General features: G+C 41.8%; 1 protein-coding gene across 2 annotated transcripts in view; it reads left to right on the top strand.

Annotated features, from left to right (window-relative positions):
- The first annotated feature begins 6,116 nt into the window (after positions 1 to 6,116).
- LOC150087621 (uncharacterized) overlaps positions 6,117 to 23,312 on the top strand; it is a 48,384-nt gene continuing 31,188 nt past the window's right edge. The window contains exon 1 of one of the 2 annotated variants that reach the window (XM_090369171.1): positions 6,117 to 6,448. The gene's annotated coding sequence lies outside the window, so the exon portion shown is untranslated. Of the gene's footprint in view, positions 6,449 to 19,180; positions 19,301 to 23,312 lie in introns of those variants that run through there. The other variant, XM_090369170.1, reaches the window with a different exon arrangement.

Genomic DNA, 23,312 nt, shown 5'->3' with positions numbered 1-23,312 from the left:
TATCTTGTAAGTTGTGGAAGATTAGATCCAGCGCTTGACACGCTCTAGTTGGTTGCATCACTAACCGTGTAAGGTTAAAGGGCCTCAAGGGCATTTCCACGCCTGGGTAGTGGCAAGTTAAAATCACCTGCTACAACAGTGGGAATTTTAGGCACTAAGTCGGTTGCTAACCACGTGAGCAGCTCAGCTCTAGAGTCATCATTGTGGTCTGGAGGAAGGTAAACCAGGCAGCATTGGATTTGAAGAAGAGGACTCCTCAGCGTCAGGGAGACTGCCTCAAAGTTGTTTGACTGGCTCACTCGTGTCCTTATTGGCTGGAATCGATCGTTGAAAAGGATTTCAACATCCCCGCCTCGCCCGTTAATCCTGTGATTCCCAATGTGTTTGTAAGGGATGTTATAATGGGTAAGATCAAGCTGTCTATCCGCCCTTAACCATGTTTCTGCAAGGCAGATGACATCAAACTCATTAAGCAATAGGAGAGTCTGGAGACAATGAAGCTTGTTTTTTAGGCTACGTACATTCTGCATAAACCAAAGAATCTCTCCTTTGTGTGAACCTGGTAGCAAGTCATCCTTTTGTAGCTATGGCTGTTTATCTCGCCTGGATCCGCTGTAAGCGATTGATCTGCTTCTCTCTTGGAACGGCTTTATAAGGGTGCCTACCAGCCAGCAGCTAGAATCCAAGACGATATGCTTTGCATTTGCAGGGCAGGAGATGATAAAGGACGAATAGGTCGGGTGTCTAGTTTTGATAGCTTTTGCGTCTAAGTTGATCCCATGTTCTTGGGCAAAGAGTGCCCTGATACTTTTCGCTTTTGTTGCTGGTCCCAGTCTGGAAACAAAAATTCTCTCTCGGGTTTGGACAGCTGAAATATTACATATCTCAAGTCTCCGCGACAGAGGGACCGAGGTAGGTTCAGTAGGAACCGACATATTAGGCTCCTCGCATGGAATTCTGTTACCTTGTGTTTTCACAGTAAAAACACTTTGAGCGCAAGCCATTTGTGGGTTATGCCTGGGAAATTGCGCATGATAGTTAAATTGATCAGAGAGACAGAAGGCATCCGCTTGAGCATAGATCCGCTCCTCCATGTTTTGGCGTGGGGTTTCTCCCATTTCCATCCTGTTGTAACAGTGATGAGCCTGGCTCAGAACCTGGCCAACAAGCTTCTCCTGACGTCTTTTGAAACTTTGGTGCAGATTAGATTCACCAGGAATCATACACTTGTCCTGGATAAAAGGGCTGTCAGCCTCGAAGGTGGGATCGCGCTGATGGAAAGCGGTGTGAGGGGGATGACTACCCAAAGGGTTCAACATCACGGCCGGGGCTACGATCTGTTCAGTTGTTCTGTCTGCAAAAAGAGGAGAACTGTGCAGATTTTTGAGATCTTTTTCCTCGCTGGACGCGCTCAGTTTGAGTTGGAGGTCTTGGTAGTGCATCATCTGCTTCCTGTGAATGCTCCTGAGGTTCCAGATGGTCCATCACTGACGTCTGACTAGAGGGAAAACAGCATTCATTTTGAGATCCTGAGTTGTTTATTCATTACAAGCACTTGATCGAGAATTTCCCTATTTTAGGCTCTGAGTTTTCTATTTCGTCATTGAGGTAGGCAAGAGAGTCGATTATTGGGGACAGAATTATCTAGCTTACTGCCAGAGTTGAATACACCTCTGGCATTCCCCTTCCTGAATAACTCTTCATGTGTGACATGTTGATGCAAAATATTCATTTAGTTTGTTAGCTACCTGAACACGATAATCAACAGTTGAAACATCGATATCAAGTGGACCAATCTGATTCATCCCATTCCTTCTAGAGTTTACATAAGTAAAGAACTCTTTGCTGTTTTTCTTTGCATTCCTTGCCAAAGATTTCTCGTAATCTGCTTTCGCCTGCCTAACCTCCTTTATAACTTGGTTACAGATCAACTTGTATCTGCTTCTGTGTCACGTGTTAATTTGTATGTATCCCATGCATTTTTCTTCTCTGCCATATGCCTCATTAGTTCATCTGACATCCATTTAGGCCTAAACCTCGAACAATATTTCTTAGTTGGTATGTAAAGCCTAGTAGCTTCCAAGTTCATTTCTTTGAATGCTTCCCATTTTGAGTTTGCTGTTGGTAACATCATCAGTTGGTCCCACTGTATAGAATTTAAATACTGTCTCAGACTATCATAGTCGCCTTTACGCAAGTAAAAACCCTTTCCTCTACCCCTGATGGTAGTTACCATCAGAACCCTCTGCCTCCTGCCCTGAAGCTGTCCATCTAAGGATTTTTCCAGTGATTCCAACCTGTTCCAACTTATAAAGCAACCATAGCAAAGTAGTCAAAAGCTTTGCTGAAATCTAAATAAACAATGTCGAAATTATTCACTCAATCCAGCTCATGAGTGACCTTTTCAAAATAGCGAACCAAATTTGTTACACATGATTATCCCTTTACAAAACCATGCTGGGTATCCTTGAGAATTTCAGTTCTATCCAAATGATCTTGAATTCCGACCTTGATCATTGCCACCATGATTTTCCCTACCACTGAAGTCAGACTGACAGGTCGATAATTTCCCACTTCACTGTTAGAATCACCCTTATGTATGGGAGATACATTGGCACTTTTCCAATCCAAAGTACTATGCACCAGCTCCGTCAAAGGTACCACAGTGGGTAGAATCACCGTCCTCCGTACAACGGGTGGAAAAGACCTGAGTTCGAATCCTGTGAGGAATTTTAATGGGACTTTTTCACAATGTAGCTTAGTTAGTCAGCCTCGGGAGAGGGTAGCATGGTTTTTCTTCCTGAACCTCGGGTTATTCGTACAGCAAACAGAAAATCGACTACAGAACACATGCAATTCACAGACAGCATGCACGGAGAAATACAGCCTTAGTCACTGATGGTTCTAAAATCCAACAACAACAAATGTACGCCAGGACGTGATTGGAGATGTGCGTGCACACATTTCGAAGTAATGTCTGTACGTTGTAACAAAAAATGCGCCACTGATTTATCGACTGCAATGAAACAGTTGCCAATAAAACCGCCAACTTCTCTGGCTGTACAAAAGTACAAACGGAAATTTGTTATTTAGAATTTTGACCAATTGCTCGGGGATGGCGTATCAATTAAGCTTCCGTCCGATGAAGCAACGAACATTACGAAATTCCGAGGACCCAAATTCCGCACAAGCGCTCTCCATTTTGCATTCGCTTAATCAAAGCGTTTAAAGGCTTTTACGACTTTGACCTCCGTGACCTCAATTATAACAGCGGAATCAGTGAGGAGCGGATATCTGCTCCGCTGGGTCATGACTTCCTCCTCCTCCTCTCTTCTTAAGCCAGTCTTTCAGCCCATTAAGTACTTCATCGTGTACGTGTGTGTATTTGTTTCTGTTACTACCAACACCACCAAGGTGAGTCCAAAACCCCTCGTTAAATTTTTCTTAATTCCAGTTTGGCAAGGGACATTGAATTAATGGCTGAAGGGCGAGGGCGGGGGATGGAAGCGCCGTTAATTAGTATTAGATTACCCTCATCACCCTCATTAGCTCTAATCTCACTGATTCCGGGCTTTCATTTATACGTTCTGAGTGGTAGTAAACAGATCTTCCATGGGATCCGTTTACCAGCGACACAAATTAACCTGATTACGATTAATCTGGGTTGTATCCACAAGAGCAGCCAAAAGGCACGATTTACCAATTACAACAGGAATGATTAAATTAGTAACTCGCGTCACGCTTTAGTCAACTAGCTTTGCGTCACTTCACATTATATTTGTGAAAATAATCCCGGGTTTGGACTGGCTACGAAGCGCAGGTAGTTATCAGTGTGTAAGTTCAGCTGTAGAACCCATATCTGGTGACAGATAGGGACATAAAATATACGGGGCTATGCACGGAGGCGCTGTTTTACCGGTGCCATAAAAATTGAAGTTGTCAGTGGGTTTTAAAATTTTCATTTTTCCTTTTTTTTCCAAGCACTGAGTTACATTTCACAGTGTGTTGAGAGAGAGAGAGAGAGAGAGAGAGGCACACGAGATGTGGGTTAATCCATCGACAAGAGATTTGGTATAAAAGTCCAGAACAATACTCTATAAGAATCCTAGATTTCTGAAACGGATCGAACCGGTTGTTTCAAATTTGGGGAAGGTTTCAATAGGACAGGGTACTTCTTGGAGTACTGTGACATCCTTTGGATTGGAACTTCCCCAAGGGGGAGAAGAGTAAATCATACGCTGAAAATTTGGCTTCGATCCGACTCTTCTTTCAAGTAATGCTCAACATCCACACTAAACCAGGGTTCTGTAGTGGGGAACCGAAAAATGAAATTTGGGATAAATCTTAAAAGTTCCAAATATACAATTCTGGGAAAAATCCTTTCTGTGGAAGTCGAGTTGTCACATAAGAGACGCACGATGAAGACAACAGGCGTTTTACACATTTCCGAAGGCGCCTGAAGACTGTTCAAGCGCGAGAACTAAAATGTATCATTTTTTTGAACAACGTAACTACAGATTTTACGCCATCAACAGCGCATTTAGACTTATTATAAACAGGATTATCAATTGGGTAATGTGGACATGTGTGATGTCTTACGTAACGCGGCCCCTAAACGTTAGATGATCTCCGCCACGATTCTCTGTGATGATATACAAAACTCTTTACAATGGCTAGAAATGACTGTAGTGCTACGTGTGCGTAGTGTGTGTGTATGTTGTTTCTGGCCGCTTTGTTACCAGGCAACAGCGATCACCAGGAATGCTGCTTCCCAGTACCCGTCCACGCCACGAGGAGGCGGCTCAACTATACACGTACTAAACTAAATGTAATATTTCCATTAAATATAGGTTTTTCTCCCGAGTAACTGGGGTTTTTTGGTCCACCAAAATAGGCAAATCAACCATAGAACATACTCAATTTACAGACACAAATACGGGTTAATGTAATTAATTACGGGCAACACTAAAATAATAATAATAAAAATTTCCATTAAATATAATATCAATTGAGTAAAATAATTTGAAAATAAAGTACAATATTTTCATTCAAAATATTTTGTTTCTGTGTATTTTGCCAGGGCCTTATAATACGTAGGGACGCTGTTAGCAAATGAATTTACATTAATGAGACTGCCTACGAGTCTTCTGCATCGAAAGAATGACTCGAATGGCCTTCAAAGGTATCCACACCTCCGCTCTGAACTCCCAAGCAGTCCGAGTGTTCCGATTATGGTCCTGATATTCTGATAGTGCAGTGTACATGTCTGACCGCTAATGTTGACAGACCGGTAATGTTGGCTGATGTGCACGACGTTTATCTCTTCATTCACTTCTCGTAACAGGCCACTTCCGTCCGTCTTGGACGACACTGCGGGATCAGAAGCAACGGGTTCATCGCTACTGTAGCTGACGGCTTTTGTTTTTGAACTCCCTGCTGAAGTCGCATGATGTGGTCGGGTTGGTTCCCCGTTAAGTTTAGAATAATCGCCGGAGGAGTCACGAGGCGCCAGCGTTACAGCGTCTGTTAATGAGTTCGCTCGTCATCATATTGCTCATTTCAAGGATGAAAAACCTACGCAACCATCGTCCAAGGAAGCTAGAAGTGAATTAAACGGTGAATCTCGCAGATTCAGTTGGTGGGGCAAGCCGCGTGTCGAGGTTCCCTCAACCAGACAGGATTAGAAAGAAGCCCACAAATAAGAGCAGTCCACGAAGGCACAAACAAACTTAAAACCCCCGGTTGGATAAACCCCTTTATTAAACACTCAACAAATTGGCCCAGCTGTCGTAAGTCATGTAGAAGCAGCTGTCGGATGAGGAGGTCACGAAGCTGTACCTCCTTGGCGACTGTGGTATTGTATGCCACACGAGCCTCGGCTCTGATTTTCCTTTTAACTTTTGTGGCCTAGCTCTGACGTCATTTATTTCTTCAATTATTCGCGAGCAAAGGAATGTGGAGATTTCTCGAAACCGCGATTTTAATTTTTGCTTTCGTTTCAGTTTCCCCTTCCGTCGAACGCTGATCGCGCACCGACACAACACGTACCCGCATCACATGTCTCGTACCCGTACGCGTTCTCTCCTCGCGATGACAAAGAGTGTGTCACGCGCCACTGGCCGAAGACATTTAGAACGCGATAAACACGTGCCTCCCCCTTTCGAACGGGAACTGAGTCGGAGATCGGCCACCTTCTGCAAGGCATCCCTCTCGCGACCACCCTGAAGGGCCAGACCAGCGAAGGGACGTCGGACACAACGGCGTGACGTGTGATCGCTCTTTCGTCTGCATTGCGAATACTTCCGGCAGCCATCTCGCCACGGTAGGGGTTGCTACATTGCCTGTAACCTTTGTCCGAAAGATTAAAACGCTACGACCTACGTAAATTGAGCGCAATAAAGTCGAACACGACAACCTCCCTCGGCAGGCGACGAAAAGCAACGAAAAAGTAAGTACATTTTGAAATTGGACGCACTTTTATATAACTTTATTTAGTTGTAATGCTTTTCTTGCGTGCAGTGGGGAGGGGTGGTTCCCTCCAAGTGCTTCTTGACACAATGCAGGCCATGTTTCGGCTCAAACAATCGGAATCCTTCTGGGTAGCCCGCAGATCCATTCTTCCAATGTGGCACCTGGTGGCGTCAGATCTATGGGACCGCAACCGGCTGAACGCTTCTCTGGTCGGGGAAGGTGAAAGGAAAGCAGGATGGGTACAACTAAAGAAGACAACATACCAGGTCATGGACCCTTCTGACTGTAAAGTCCTGTCATGGCCTCAGAGTGGACAGAAACAGCTGAGGTCGTCACGCCTTAATATTCAATAGTTATTTGCTTGCCTGTTGCATAGTTGGGCAACCACCAGCTATCTAGATGTCAGGGAGATGGGTTAGGGGAGACACAGATACGAGCCTGGCTCCCCTAACTCATTGGCAACTTCGCGATGCCAATACCACCCTCCCCGCCCCTCACTCACTAACTTGGTTTAGAAAGGAAAACGCTCCCTAACAGCTCCTCCCGTTCCCAACAGAAAGCTTCTCTGAATTCCGGCCAGCAATGTAAACTGAACTCATCGACCACCTCGCTGATGCGAGGACTTTTCCAACATCTCATTCAAATTACTTTTCTGCGAATATAAAATACAATCTCCTTTCCGTTTTCAAGGCGCTTAGTTTATATGCAAAAGTGCCTTCACATATACGTTTGTCCGTCCGCATGTAGACACGCCCAGCGGACGGATTTTCGTGAAATTTTTGATTCATAAAGCAAAATTTGTGTCGAGTCATCACAAATTTCATTAAAAACAGATACATACAGAAAAATGGCAATGATTATTTCCTTTTCCATAGAATTTTTGTACGAGAAAAAATGGAAGTCATAGACTAAATTTACCACTCGTATTGTTTTAATGCAGGATTGTTATCTTTAAACAGCCCGTGCACACTTCCATGTATTGTTACGTAACACTCGTGAACGAGGTGTCGTTAGTAAACAGATACATGTATACAGAGAAAGAATAATTAAACGTACACGGGAGAAGAATAATAAATATCGCAGGTTGTAATTACAATGAACGGCTAAATTTTCAGAAAGTAAACTTATAGATTTTATTAAGTGTTCTACAAAGTTATAAATTTAGTAATTAATTGTAAGATAACTATGTTTATTTACTTTTCGCTTCAAACAAAAACAAAACAATAATTCGCATATTACTGTAGAACGAAAAGTCGGAACTAGGCCAAATTTTCAACCTGTGTTCTATGGGTCCTTGAGAAAATTCCATGTCCAGTTACGATTTCACAGCCCTCGTTTCCACCCCCCCCCCACCACACACAAAAATCGGCATGAATGAACTTTTGTTTTCGCATTAAATCGACAAGAAAAAGCGGATTTTTACAAAATATTTAACTTATGTTCTGTTGGGCCCTAGGATGGTTCTAAATTCAATTCCGATTTCATAGTGTTCCGTTCCGGTTTCCTGTACAGAAATATTACTACAAATGTGGAACAGGAGCGTTTGACCCATTTCAGATTAATGCTTACCAGAATAATTTAGGGTTCTTTGTAACAAATTTTCATGTTGATGGGTAAACTTATTTTGTTATAAATCGTGAATAATTATTTTCCACCCATCTGAAATACAACGCAAAATTAACATTTTGCGTTGTATTGTATTGTTATTTGCGTTGTTAAATTAATATTAGCATTAATATTAGTAATGGCCACATGATGCAAGAAAGCCTATAGCTTATGCTGCACCAGCCAAAAAAAAACAAAAAAAAAAAAAAAACACCCAAATAAAACAATGATAAAAAAATAATAATAATAATTAATAAAAGAAAAGGAAATTAAACCTATCATCCTATGCGTTTCCCTCACCCGAAGGTTCTATCCAGATGAGCTTTGAATTTCCCCAAACTGTCAGCCTCTACCACCCATGTAGGCAACTTATTCCAGTAATTTATAACTCGCTGGCTAAAATAAAACTTCCTGCAGTCCAATCTAAACATCTCCCCCCATAACTTGAATTTATGTCCCCTAGTTCTAGCATCATTTATAATCTTGAAAATTTCATCCTCATTCATTTTACCATTGCCTCTGAGAGCCTTAAACACCTCAATCAAATCTCCTCTAAGGTGCCTAGTTTCCAAACTCTGCAACCCACATATTCTTTCTTCATAAGAACGCCCTTTTGCCGATCTCACCAGGCGAGTTACCCGTCTTTGCACCCTTTCAAGAAGCTCGATGTCTTTCTTTAGGTGCGGTCTCCATACTTGAACACAGTATTCCAAGTGTGGCCTTATATAATGGGATTATCACGTCCCTATCTCTACTTGCAAAAGTTCGATAGATCATCGATAGGACACCATGGGCCTTCCTTGCAACCTGTTTACAATGCTCAGAGAATTTCATGTCTGACCGTATCGTAACACCCAAGTCCCTTTCCTCCAGTACTGGGTTTAGTTGAACTCCACCAAGTGAATAAGTTATTTTGGAATTATTGTTTCCCAGGTGTAATACCTTACACTTTGTTGGATTAAAGCATAGCTGCCATTTTTCTGACCATTCCTGAAATCTATTTGGTCTCTCTGAAAAAAAGTGAAGCTTGACAGTGATCATTAACTACTCTACCAATTTTAACATCATCTGCAAATTTTAACATCATCTGCAAATTTAGACATCACGCCCTCTATCCCTTCATCGATGTCGTTTATGAAAATTAAAAACAACAGTGGTCCTAATACTGATCCTTGAGGAACCCCACTTCTTACATCAACCCAATCTGAGGAGTAGCCATTTATCAAAACCCTCTGCCTCCTGCCCTGAAGCCATCCTTCTATCCATCTAAGGATTTTCCCAGTGATTCCAACCTGTTCCAGCTTATAAAGGAACCGCTCATGTGGGACTGAGTCAAAAGCTTTGCTGAAATCTAAATAAACAATGTCGAAATTATTCCCTAAATCCAGCTCGTGAGTGACCCTTTCGAAATAGCGAACCAGATTTGTTAAACATGATTTTTCCTTTACAAAACCATGCTGAGTATACTTGAGAATTTCAATTCGATCCAAATGATCCTGAATTCCACCCTTGATCATTGCCTCCATGATTTTTCCTACTACTGAAGTCAGACTGACAGGTCGATAATTTCCAACTTCACTTTTAGAGCCACCCTTATGTATGAGAGATACATTTGCACTTTTCCAATCCAAGGGAATCTCCCCAGAGTCTAGTGATGCTCGCATAATTAGCCTCAATGGTTCAATACATTCGCTTGCCGCCTCCCTTAAGATTATAGGGTATATTCCATCAACTCCAGGAGCCTTACTGGCATGTAGGCTCGAAAGTGTTTTTTCATTAAATAATCTTGCGAAATTTCAATATTATTAATCACATATTTTTCAACTTCGCTCCCACAATTTCCCATTGCCACAAAAGGCTTTTCATTTTTAAATACTGATGCAAAATAACTGTTGAGTTCATCTTCAACGGCAGCTGGTGTATTTAATACTATCCCCTTTCCCTTATGTAAAGGTCCAATCTGGTTTGTCCTGCTCTTCTTGGCATTTATATATGTGAAGAATTCCTTATCCTCCCCCCCCCCCTCTTTGCTCTGTTTGCTAGTGATTTCTCATAAACTGCCTTTGCCTGTCGAACCTATATAAAGAATTAAGACTTAAGACTTACTGTTCTTGTATATTTAACAACCTTAACACATCCCTTGAAGATTTTTAGGCTCGCTTCCCTGCATTAGCTACCCGCTCACTTGAAACGTTTCTGCCCCCAGAACTTCTAGATAATATGTCCAGTTGGGGTAACAGATAAGAACTCTTGAGGTATGTGCAAGAGTTACTTTGACCAATATTATCAGATAACTAACAGCTTCCCTGAACCTTTAAGGTATCCTTAATAATACTGGCAAAAACGTTTGCACCACCTTTGTTTAAGTGTATCCCGTCTCTACAAAACAAATTCCTTCTACCTACAAGTGTGGGCCATGCTAATAGAAATTTCCCCCCCTAAAGCCTTGCAGATTCCTTCAAGTCTTGAGTTAATCCACAAGGCTCTTAACATATAATCCCTCCTATCGTGTCTGGGCAGGATTGCAGACACAGACATTGTGGCCTAGCTTGCAGCATTCCCTCAGCATGGTCCTGTATTTTTCAACAAATCGTCAGATCGTGTACGTTTAATGTCATTAGTCCCTGCATGAATAATAATATTCTCTTTACCCCCTTAAAATCTGACAATCTGTTGGCGACATCATTAATAGTTGCTCCCGACAGAGATACCCTGGTTCTACTCCACCTATCTTTATTACAAAAAATAATCCCCGTTTCCCTGACAATGGAGTCTCCTAATAAAACAATGTCCTTTTTAACCAGAGTAGTTTCCACTTGGTTTTTCTGTTTCGACGCCCGAATCGGGTGTGCATCACTTGGTAGATTGCTAGAGTCACTGAAAAAAGCACCCGTTTTTTCAGTGACTCAAATTGTTCCATCAGTGCACCAAATTGTAATTTAAGATCGGTGCACTCTTTTACATCGATCACAACGAAAATAATCCCAGGTGAGCTATCATTAGTCACCAGGTCGACCTTGGAAAACATTCTATAGGTTCCGCAACGGATTAAATCATGACTCACGATACCCTGTGACGTGTTTAAGGCAGATCTCGTAACTACCATTATAAAATTAGCTAAATAGCAATGAAAATTAACTTTAAAAAATGAGATCTATAATATTATAAAAATCAAACTGTTACAGGAAAACCTATAACAATATAATCCAACAATATCTAAATAAATCAAATATTTAAAAGCACTAATCAACAGTAATCCAATCCACTTAACTGAGAAGCCCTGACGAAGCGCGTCCGCTCACCTCGAATGCCAACACTATTATGGATTGTTGAATTGTGCATAGACTTGCACAATTCAACAACGAACTAACTTGTTGAACTGTGCAAGAGTATCAAGTTTTGTCTCTTATAAAAATAATATTTTTCCTATTTTATAAAAGTACTAGTAGCTATGGCCCGCCTCCTCGTGGCATGGACGGGTACAGGGAAACAGCTTTCCCGGTGATCGCTGCTTCCTGGTATCAAAATGGTTAGAAAAATTTTTTAGTATAACACACACCTGTCTCTCTTATAGAACTCGATATCATCGCAGATAACCAAGGCAGAGTTGAACCAACCTATGAAAGATGCAATAAAGGACCATCAACGTTCCAAACGGAAGTGTTGGGTGATGTGCTTTGACGATGCAGGGGAGTTATCTTTTTCAATATACAGTACAATTAGTTGGGGTTCTCCCAACCAGGAAGAGATACTAACTCTCCATCCACATGAAATTTTCACTAGACCATTTATCTGCGCATAAAATGAAAAAACAAAACAGAAAGAATCTCAGACCATTTATTAAAAATGGATGTACAGACTCAAATTAAGGTTTTACATCGGGAAAATGAGAAAAATCAAAGTAGAACACGCATTTTATGGATTAGAAATACGAATGTCACATGGCCTTAGATCCCTCTGAGTTCCTTCTAAACAATCCAATTTTGCACTTGCGCGCGCGCACAACACACACACACACACACACACACACACAAACAAACATTGACAGCATGGCGTATTCGCCACTTTTTCATTTCCAGGCCGAGCTTGTTCTTTACACAAATATACGTGGTCTCAATTCTAATCTCAACGATCTCCATTTCCACTTGCAGTCTTCCAAACCCCGCGTACTTTTTCTCACAGAATCTAATTTATCGGTTTATTCAACTACTGCTCATCTCAGTTGCCCAAATTATTCGCTGTATGATTCCTTTCGCCTCAAAGATGGTACTTGTGCATATGTCCGTTCCGATATTCTTTGTCAGAGACTTGGTAATTTGGAGTGTCCTCTTTTCGATCTCCTCTGCCTTAAAATCTCTCTGCCTCATTCTGTCTTTACCGTTCTCCTAACTCCACTAATCACTTGGAGCTCTTTCACTTCCTCTCTTTGCAACTTGACTTTCTCCAGTCCAACTTTCCTAACAGTGAGGTAATTTTCCTTTGTGATTTTAATGTTCACAACTCCAGCTGGCTTCCGTTTTCTAGTCACACCAACCCAGCAGGTCGAGATGCTGAGGCTTTTGCAATTACTAATGACCTAGCACAGATTGTTCATTTACCTACAAGAATACTGGACAATCCTAATCATACAGCCAATACGCTTGATCTTTTTCTCACAAACAACCCTTCTAAGTACACAGTCGAAGTGAGAGGTCCTTTAGGCACCTCAGATCACAACTTGGTGATTGTCTCTTCTCCAATGGAGCCTTTATCTCATGGCTATTCCCAACCTCGTGTTGCTTGGCATTACAAGAATGCAAAATGGGATGACCTGCGAGACTTCTTTTCTTCTTTTCCTTGGTCGGATTACTGTTTCAAAACTTCTGATGTCAACGTTTGCTCAGATCGTGTCAGTGAAATTATTCTTGCAGGAATGGAATCCTTCATTCAACACTCCACTTTAAAATCTCGTCCTTTATCTAAACCTAGGTTTTCCAATAAATGTGCTAAGGCTGTACAAGAGAAGAACGTTGCATGTCGTAATTGGCTTGTTTCTAATTCTTCAGTTTCATATTCTGCCTACATCAAAGCTCGCAACAATTGTAAAGCAGTTATTAATCAGTCCAAACTAGAGTTTGAACAGACAAACAACAGAAAACTTGCTTCTTGCCCTAATGGTAGCCGAGCATTCTGGTCTCTTGCCAAAGCTATTGGCCGCAACTTTTGCTCATCTCTGCTCCCACCTCTTTCAAAAGCAGATGGTTCTGTTATCACTTCGACCAAGGATAAAGCTGACCTGCTAGCATCCCATTTTCCTTCCAACTCATGTATTAATGATCTTGGTAAAACACCTCCCAGCATTCTCAACACGCTCCATTCAATGCTTCCTGTGGTCTTCCGACAGAAGAATGCCAGAAGGATTTTGACGAATCTTGAATCTAAGAAAGCTCCAGGTCTTGATGGTATTTCTCCACTTGTTCTCAAAACCTGTGCTCCTAAACTTACTCCTGTTCTTTGCCGCCTTTTTTCACTTTCTTATTCCAAAGGAGTTTTTCCTTCTGCTTGGAATTTGCTCGCGTCCAGCCAGTTCCTAAAAAGGGTGACAAATCCGTCCCATCCAATTACTTGTGCTCTTTCTAAAGTAATGGAGAAATCAATGAACCGCCAACTCTTAAACTACCTAGAAACCTTCTGTCTGAGCAATGAACACCAGTATGGATTCGTCAGTGTCGATCCACTGGTGATATTCTAGCTTATATAACCCATTTATGGACAACTTCAATGGAAAAGTTCGGTGAAACACAAGTAGTTGCTCTTGACATCTCAAAGGCTTTCAATCGTGTTTAGCCTAAAGGTCTTCTAAACAAACTTCCATCTTATGGTTTGCCAACTGTTTTTTATAATTGTTTATCAAGTTTTCTCTGTGACCGTTCACTGAGGGTGATGGTAGATATCTCTCTGTCCTGTAACTTCTCCACTAACGCTGGTGTCCCCCAAGGTTCAGTTCTTTCCCCCACTCTTTTCCTCTTGTATATTAATGGCCTTCTTCCATTGACTGGAAATCCTATCCATAGTTTTGCCGATGATAGCACATTGCATTCCACTTTCCATTTTGAGAAACCTTGCTATGCTCAAACAGCTCCAACTTCTCGAATATCCGCTACCAATTTTTAAATGTCGATCTACAGGTAATTCTCCAGTAGAGCAAAAACATTTTAGTTGATTTCAGTCTTTCTAAAACTCAGTCTTGTCTTATATCTCGCAAAAAGGATTCTTCTGCCCCTATGCTTATCTTTGGTGACACTCCGATTTCTAGGCAAGTTGATATATCTCTTTTGGGGATTACCCTGACTTCTAATCTCTCTTGGCACAAGCACATTACAAATATTGCTTCCTCTGCAAATAAAAAACTTGGTTTTCTCTTTCGCTCTCGGCATTACTTGGAAGAAACAGCTGTTCACTCTGTACAAATCGCAAATCCACCCCACCATGGAATTGTTCCCACATCTGGGGCGGTGTCCCTAAAAGGTCCCATCTCGGGCTACTAGATTCCATACAGAAGAGAGCTATTAGGTCAATTAATGACTCATCTTTAAGAGTCTCTCCACTCGCTGTCTCATAGACGTACTGTTTCTGCTGCATGCCTCTTCTACAGATACTTCCATGGGCACTGTTCTTCTGAATTGGCTTCTATAATTCCCGATCTCTCCTTCAAAATAGTCCGAACTCCTGCAGCCATCAGCCAACATCCATTTACTGTCCAACTTCAAACTCACAGAACCAACTTTTCATCTTCCTCGTTTATTCATTCAAATGCCGTTTTCTGGTACAACCTTCCTTCGTACGTATTTCCTGAAAATTACAGTCTACAGAAGTTCAAGTCCAATGTCAACAAATATCTTCTTTCGTCTTCTTAACCTCCAACCCAAGCACCGTACTAAGTACTATAGGTTCTAATACCTCTCGTGTTTGGGGTTTTCATAATAATAAAAAAAAAAAGAAAAAAAGGAACCAACGTGAGAGTGAAACCAAGCGCAATTACAATATACCTATACTCAGTGGCTAATCAATCCAGTCATGGTAAACTTTTCGATTTTGAAAAAGGTGGCATTGTTGGAGCCCTACCGACCACAATATAGCAGCTGACAAATATCCTGATGGAAGAATGGTGGTTGAAATCTGGAACTAGATACCTAGTGAAATCTAATCTAGGTAAAATGTGGCCGTACTAGACGTTCAGGTTCTAATTTTTTGGTTGTGAGTGTAATTTTCTAATATTTGCTTTTACTCTTCAAATTTGTTTCATGTAATAATAAATATGTGAATATATATGTTTCTTGATAAGAAATATAAACAATTGACAAGGTCCAATAAATAAACTTTCCCAAATAATACTGCGGTTGAGCGATGATCCCGTGGAGATTACGAGTTCTGATCGAATCATCTCCGTGTTGTCTTCAGAGTGTCCATCAGCAAGCCGCGCATTTTCACGAAGCCAATATGCAAAGGAAGAAGCTGCCTACTGTCAAACCCAGAAGTCCCCCTTCCCCCCATTCAATTTCTCCAAAGGTATTAAGTCCATTAATTGCTGTTATCAAAACGGCTCGAGTGTCGCTTGTGGCCTTGAGCGAGATAAATTCTGCCGCCGATAACCACAGATAACTACTGAAGTTTCTTTATCTGGGGTCAAGGAGCTATTTGTACTGGCGATTAGAAACAGCAGCGTCGAAATTCCTCCCGTTGCCGGTGGCTCGCACTTGGGTGATCGCCTGTTCCGGGCTACATACACCAGACGCCGCAGAAATCCACGTGCCTTACAAGAAGGAAAACTGAAAAACGTCCCGTCCGCCCCTCCACACGAACGTGAGGCACAAAATATTCGCAGGGTAGCACAGAGCGATGAGGTCACGAAAACATAACCCATCCTTCCCACACACACTAAACAGTTCGTAACAGAACCCGCAGGAAGTTTGTATTTCCAAGGGCGTATTTTTAGTTTTGGTTGCTTAGCGTCGTGAGAAGCTGTGTTTGTGCTCAAACGCACACAACAATAAACTCCCCACACTCAACATAACCCCTTGGTTTAAACTACTGCAGCACCCGATGTTTATTAGCTTCGAATGCAAAGCTGCAAGTTTGGAGAGTTGCCCACGATTTCGGAAAATGTTGAACAAATTCTCTGTCTCCATAAGCTGAAGACAATCCTACATAAGCTGAATAATTTAAAAATGTTAAAATGAATCCCCATCAGGGATTCATTTTAACATTTTTCATGTTCTGCCAAAATTCACCGATGCTTTAGAGATGTATATTTGCGTGAAATCGAAAAGATTGCACACTGACCTGTTTAGAGTGGTACACAATACCGCGATTTTTACTGCCACACGATTGAGGAAGTTGTTGTTGTTGTAGAGTTTTTTAGAAGCATCAGTGACTAAGCCATGTTGCTCCGTGTATATCGTCTCTAAATTGCATGTGTTCTATGGTCGATTTTCTGTTTGCTAGATGAAAAACTCGATTTTCCGGGAGAAAAAACCATGCTACCCTCTCCTCACTTATTATTGTTATTGGTTTTAGGAGTATTGGCGACTAAGGCTATGTTGCTCCATGTATATTGTCTGTAAATTGCGTGTGTTCTGAGGTCGATTTTCTCTTTGCTGGACGAAAAACTCCAGTTTCCGGGAGAAAAACCACGCTACCCTCGCCCGAGACCAGCTGTTAAAAATACTCAAAAAATTCCTCCCGCCATCGATGAGATTCGAACTCAAGTCTTTTCCACCCGGTGTGGGGAGGACAGCAGTTCTACCCACGAGAGCTAGGAAGTAGTAATAATAACTTCAGTTGTCTGCATCGTCTGTAACTAAGTCAGTGGAAACTTTTTGGATAAACACACAACTTCAAAATATGCTCTTTTGTTCGGTCATTGTTCTCCATTTCGCGCATGACATCTAAGGCCATATTGGGTTCTGTATATTTATATCTCTGTACCGAAGCAGAATGGAATTAAGGGTAAGTTGCTACAATGGATAAAAGGGCGGTTGAGTAGAAGAAGACAGAGAGTGGTAAACAATGGACGCTGCTATTCGTGGACTAATATTATTAGTGGAGTCCCAAGGGTTCGGTCTTGGGCCCGTTGTTGTTTTGTATATTTATCATTAATATTGATGAAGGTACATCAGGCTTAGTGTCGAAGTTTGCAGATGATATAAAGATTGGCAGGGTTGTTAATGACAATAACGATGGTATGCTGCTCCTACAGAATCTAAAAAATTTGGGCAGATGGGCTGAGAAGTGGCAACTGAAGTTTAACATTGACAAATGCAAAGTACTGCATATGGGTAGAAGTAACACCAGAGGAATGTACCAACTGTATGGTACTACACTTAGGGTGGTAGAAAATGAAAAAGACTTGGGAGTAATTGTGCAGTCAGATATGAAGTTTTCTGAGCAGTGCAGATGGTCTGCAAGAGTAGCTGATGGTGTCTTGTCGATGATATACAGGAATTTTGCTAGCAGAGATAAGGGGATGATTGTCCCCTTGTATATTGGCAATGGTCAGGCCACATCTTGAGTACTATACAGGTCTGGAGGCCTCATTTTAGGAAGGATGTACAGTTGCCAGACCGAGTAAAGGGAAGGACACCAAGATTGGTGAGGGGAACAAAGGGTGCTCTTAACAAGAAACGCTTAAGTTCTGCAAATTGCAGCGCCTGGAGAATAGGCACTTGTGAGGTGATCTGACTGAGGTGTATAAGGCCCTGAATGGGTTGAGCATGCTGAATTATAATGGAATTCTTCCACTTGCTCAGATTACGAACCTGAGGGGGCATAGATTCAAATTGAGGAAAGACAGCTGTAGAATAGATGTGCGGAAATGTGCCTTTTGCCATCGGGTGGTTAATTGCTGGAACAAACTTCCATCTGTCGTTGTGGAAATTGATAGCTTAAATAAATTTAAGGAGGAATTGGACAAACATTTAGAAGGAATGGTCGTGTGAATTTTTTTTTTTACTGATAATACAAGAAAGCAAGCTCATACGCTTGCTTTCTCGCATCATATGCCTCTATTACTATTACAGTGTTCACGAACGAATTAACATATTGCTTCAAATAAAAAAAGAAAAACCTGGAGATCGGCTAACTGCAGCCGAACCGACATCTTTCTCCAAACGAATAACAACTATAGAAACCACCATAGAGTCACTTAGAACGACCTCTTTTTGGGTGAGAGCTCATTCATGATTACAACCTTCCCCTACGACTGCTACGTTTCCACACTGGTTTTAAAACTTCTGAGTTTGATTCACATGTGCGCGTTTCACGGACGGTTATGGGCTTTTCCACATCGTGGCCGGGTTAGTCGGTTTCGGGAGGCTGTTGCATGATTCTCCTGGAGACTCGGACTTTTCATCCCGCAAGAAGAATTTTTTCCACGCAATTTACAGGCACAAAATAACACTAATTTCCTGAGAGACATACTAAGACGCAAACAAACAGTTCATGAACGTCGCAATTCGCAAAGTGGTTTTGGCCCTCGTATGTACCACAGCTGGTAGAAGCGCCGTTCTCCCCGTACCGAGTAGAAAAGATCTGAGTTCGAATCCCGATTTTTATGGGTTGTTTCACAACGTAGCTGAGTTAACCGGTCTCGGGCGAGGGTAGGATGTTTTTTTCTCCAGAAAACTGGGGTTTTTCGTCCAGCAAACAGAAAGTCGACCTCAGAACATATGCAATTTACAAACAGTATACACGGAGCAACATGACCTTAGTGGCTGATGCTCCTAAAACCCCGCACCAAACAAACAAGTAAACAGCAAAGTGGTTTCGACTCCCACCAAGGGAGAATCCACAGAAGTTCACGTTGCTTCTGTTGGAGTGAATCCTTAAGAGAGTTGGTGGGGGCGACAGAGAACAAGTGAAAGTCACCGAACAATTCGGGATGCGCACCTGCACCATCACTGCGCTCTCCAACGTCCGGGAGGAACCCGCGCTTCTCGGACGTCCCTTTTCTTGTTTCCTCTACCAATCTGCTCGTTGACATCAAAACCTTCGCCAGTCGGTCACCGCGCTTGGAATTCCGTTTCCAGGGATACGGAATATTTTTTTGATTGCGTCCGTAGTTTGATGCCAGAGAGTCGCTCCTGCTGCTGCATTGCGACACCACCGACTGATGCGAACGTGGATTAATCGGATGGGCAGTGAGAGGTGCGGACTTCACGAGCAGTAGCCACGATACCGAGGAACAGTAAGCGAGCTTCATTTTCTCTTTTTAGTTTCTTAAGGGGTCGAGCTGTTCGATGTATGTAAGCTATGCAATTGTTAGTTTTTGTTTTGTTAACGATGAAAGGTTAAGGGCAATCATCGTGAACGGCGGTAGCATTTTGTGTTGTCCCTCTTTTTTTTATTTTTTTCAAAGGCTGACATCGTATAAGCTTGATATTTGCCTCTCCACGAGTAAAATTCGAATTGCGAGCGCTAACAAAGAGGGAGGAAGGGCGGTTTTATGAAATAGGGGGTTCCTAACTGAAACCGCAGTCGTACGCCTCTTTAGCTCCTCTCACTCGATAGATGTTTGTTATTCTAAGCTAAGAATTTAAACATTAAATTACAGTAATGATTTCATTATAATCTGAAAGGAAGTTCCTTGGTTAATTTTCCTTCCCTATCCATTAAGCATTTTGTCATTTTTAAGTGGGTCGTATTTTCCAGACGCTTGCTCACGTGATTTGCAGCCCAATCAAATGCGACAATCTTACTTATTAGCACGGGTGGATCAGCTTTATCAGGGAAGGAGGAGTGAGAAAGGGGTGGGGAAATGATATCAAACGGCTTCTCTTCTAGTACCTCAATTTTTTTTAATGGATGTGTTTGTGGAGGGGCACATTTACCCTCTTTTCATCAATTGAACGCGAGGCGTTAATGTATAATGAGTATATTAATTGTCGGATTAAAGTTTCGAGCAACTTCACATTGTGATCAAGGTTACGAGTGGTAACCTTGACAATTGTGATCGATACAAGACTTCTGTAGGCCAACGCCTGAGCGAACAAATCCAGGAACGCAGTCGGATACCTGAAATGATCAGCTTGGTAAGGTAGTGAAAAAAGAATGAATTTTTATGTTTTGGAGTTTCTCAAAATAATGGTAGGAATCTGTTGTGGGGCCGTCTTCGCCTTCCCCCCCCCCCCCCCCCCCATCTTCACAAAGAAAGAACATGCTGGAATTTTTGGAGATTTTGTACACTGAGATAGGAATCTACGAAACTGCCCTAAAAGAAAAACGAGGAATTTCCCCTATTTGCTTAAATTGAGGAAAATCAAAAACGTGTTGCATCACTTAAAAGAAAATTGGGGAATTTCCTCAATTTTCTTTTGCAGTGCTTAAATGATGTCGCGTGCATCTGAACTACTCGCGTAACTCCTCATCATCTCAGAGAACTATTTAAGAAGTTACACTTGAGTGCAACCCGTACGTAACTTTTATAATAATAATAGTCAGAATGTCAACCGTACGTAACTTTTATAATAATAATAATAGTTAAAGTGTCATCTGCAGAAACCATTTCTCGAAGGGTTTCGAAACGAAATCGAGGCTGCGTGCTGGAGTGGAAAAGAACGTTTGTTGCTTAGTATTGCGTAAATAAAATATTGTTTCGTCTTTCAAGGTGAAGGAGACTGCCCCTTCCTGTTCGAGCTTTGCGTGTCCGGTCACGTGTTTTGACAACCTGAACAGCGTCCACAAATTCATGGAACCATTACGCCACAACTCGGTCATAGACACCTCCTGGCGTTAGGGCATACATCAGCGCGGGTTCGCACATGCGACTGTTGTTCTTAGTTACGTTATTAATGCACTGCTGATCTTTATTTCCTTGACCTCTTGCTGTCTCCAAGAGTCAATTATCTAAAGCGATTTCGAACCTGAATTTAACGCCACCTGTCGAATTAGATGGAATTAAATCCATCAAATTCATTTAATCCCATTCCCTTCTTCGTTTTAAACTGCTTTCTCGACTCCTTTCTCGTGATGTGAACTATCTATAAAGCCGAACGTGTTTTATTTTATTTCAGATTGCAGACCAGACTCAGAATAATGGGAAGAACATGTTTTGGTATGAAGGTGCCGGCGTAAGTCTGTTCTTTTGTAGATAGGTGTTTAACCACAGCAACGGTGTGGCATCCGACATTAACAGTGCTCCCACATACACCGTGCTGCCACTTTATTACATACACCTACCTAGTAGCGTATTGAGCCCTTTAGCCTTCAAAACAGCCTGAATTAGGCATGGATTGAACAAGATGCTGAAAACGTGCAGGAATGGAGTACCATGCAGACATGAGTGTGTCACGCAGTTCCTTGAGATTCGCGGAGGTGTAGGCCTGCAGCAAACAGCCCTTTCCAGCTCAACCCAAAGATGTTCAATAGGATCCGCGGACTGAGCGGGCCACTGCAGCAAAGAAAAGTCATTGTCACATTCGTGGAACAATTCCATAGTGATTCGGGCTTTGTGCACCGGCTTCTCGCCGATTGGCGATCCGGGCTGGGCGTCTTGCCCCACCTGCTTTCTCTCCTCTTCCTTGGCGCCGGGTGAGGTGACGGATTCTCTGTCTCCTCCCCTCCTCGCCATCCCCACTCTTTCTCCTGGTGGGGCATGGGCATGCCCCACTGACATCCACTTGGGGCCCTCTTTCCTATCGACCTCATTCTTCTACCTTTCACCCCCAGTCTTCTTCCCTCTATCTTAATGCAAGCGAATGCCCCACACACCTAAATTTGAATACGTTCAAAATAACTTTCGCCCATATTCTAAGCCTTTTCTATATTCAAGAAAAATTGCAACCCTTTGCAATTGAAATAAAAATAATTAGTAAATTAAAAAATAATTAAAAAAATAATAATAATAATAATTTTTTTTAGGTCCTAGCCACTGAAATCTCAGGAAATTAGGTGGCAGGACCTGCCAGAGTAAATAATTATAATACTCGTGTACCTGATCTGCCTCCACGGGTAGAAAGTGGGGCAACGTTGGGCCTCAGCAGGGGTCCAGCGGCTAAATGACCAGATGAACAACGGTACACAACACTACACATGTACAATATCCATACACTTTTAAATCTCTGGCATTTCCAGAAAACTGGCACACCCACAATTCAAGCAACGCGGAGATGGAGGGGGACGAACCCCTGGTGCCGCTTGACACAAACCACACTTTACATTTTTATAATGGTAATCGTCCTGCTTGTAAAGGCGCAATACACCTTCATAAAATTCTTCAACTTCATAATCACTATGGCTATTTGTTGCATCATAAACTAGAATAATTTGAAGAATAATAGCGACTATTTAGCTTAATAGCACAGTACGCAGTTCTTTCGGTAAAACTTTCCGCCTTTATGATTGAATCTGTTATATCAGGAACTCAGTTCCACCATACCATCCATTATTTGTTCCTTTGTAGTACAGACAATGGCCATATTTTAGTTTGACCAGATTTTAGCCTTTCCTTCGGATCTCACATAAATAATCTCAATCGATGGTTCTTGTAATAGTTCTTCCAGGCATGAATCTGTACTTATAGACAGAATGTTCAGCATTCCAATGTTTAAAGTCCATGTACTTGAAAGTGAAGCGTTTCACTGTTTTTAAGATTTCTTCTTAGACATATGTAGTGAATGAGAGAGAGTTTACTGTAAGCTGTTTGTTGGTTGTCCGGCGAACAACGCATTTTATTGCTTCATATAAAAATAACTTTTTAAAGATAATATTAATGTAAAAAAAAAAAAAAAAAAAAAAACCTTGGCAGTGAGCCATTGCTATTAAGTTCAAAAATCTGTTTGGAAGTGAGTAATCAATTTAACGCATAGGTTAGTGCAGTTGCATCAGTTTAATTCGTAGCTATTTACCAAAGTAGTTAAGTTGGCATCGTTCTAATTATATCTCATATTCTGAATACCTTCATAACGAGTTTCCGTGGTATTGCACTACCTCGAATAAGCAATGCTTCACCAGTGGAGAAGACTAATGGTATTTATTCTCGGCGGATACCACCACCCAGACGGCACCGTTTGAAAAATGGTATAGTACTCTATTATCCTCATACTGTCCCTATTAAACTTAGGAAAGCAAAAAAGAAGGTGTAGTAAAGCGATAGTAGGAGAGGAAGAAAAAGAAGAAATGCCATCGAAAGAGGAAAGGGGCAGTTACTCTTCATATTCACACCACTCAAAAACTCCTCGAATATGCAATGCTTCCCCAGT

The sequence above is a fragment of the Mastigoproctus giganteus genome, chromosome 3, assembly GCF_048544385.1.
Source record: "Mastigoproctus giganteus isolate SK-2022 chromosome 3, ASM4854438v1, whole genome shotgun sequence".
In the NCBI taxonomy this organism is placed as follows: Eukaryota; Metazoa; Arthropoda; class Arachnida; order Uropygi; family Thelyphonidae; genus Mastigoproctus; species Mastigoproctus giganteus.
Note: the sequence above shows the minus strand (reverse complement) of the source record. Positions and strands in the feature narration are given on the sequence as shown.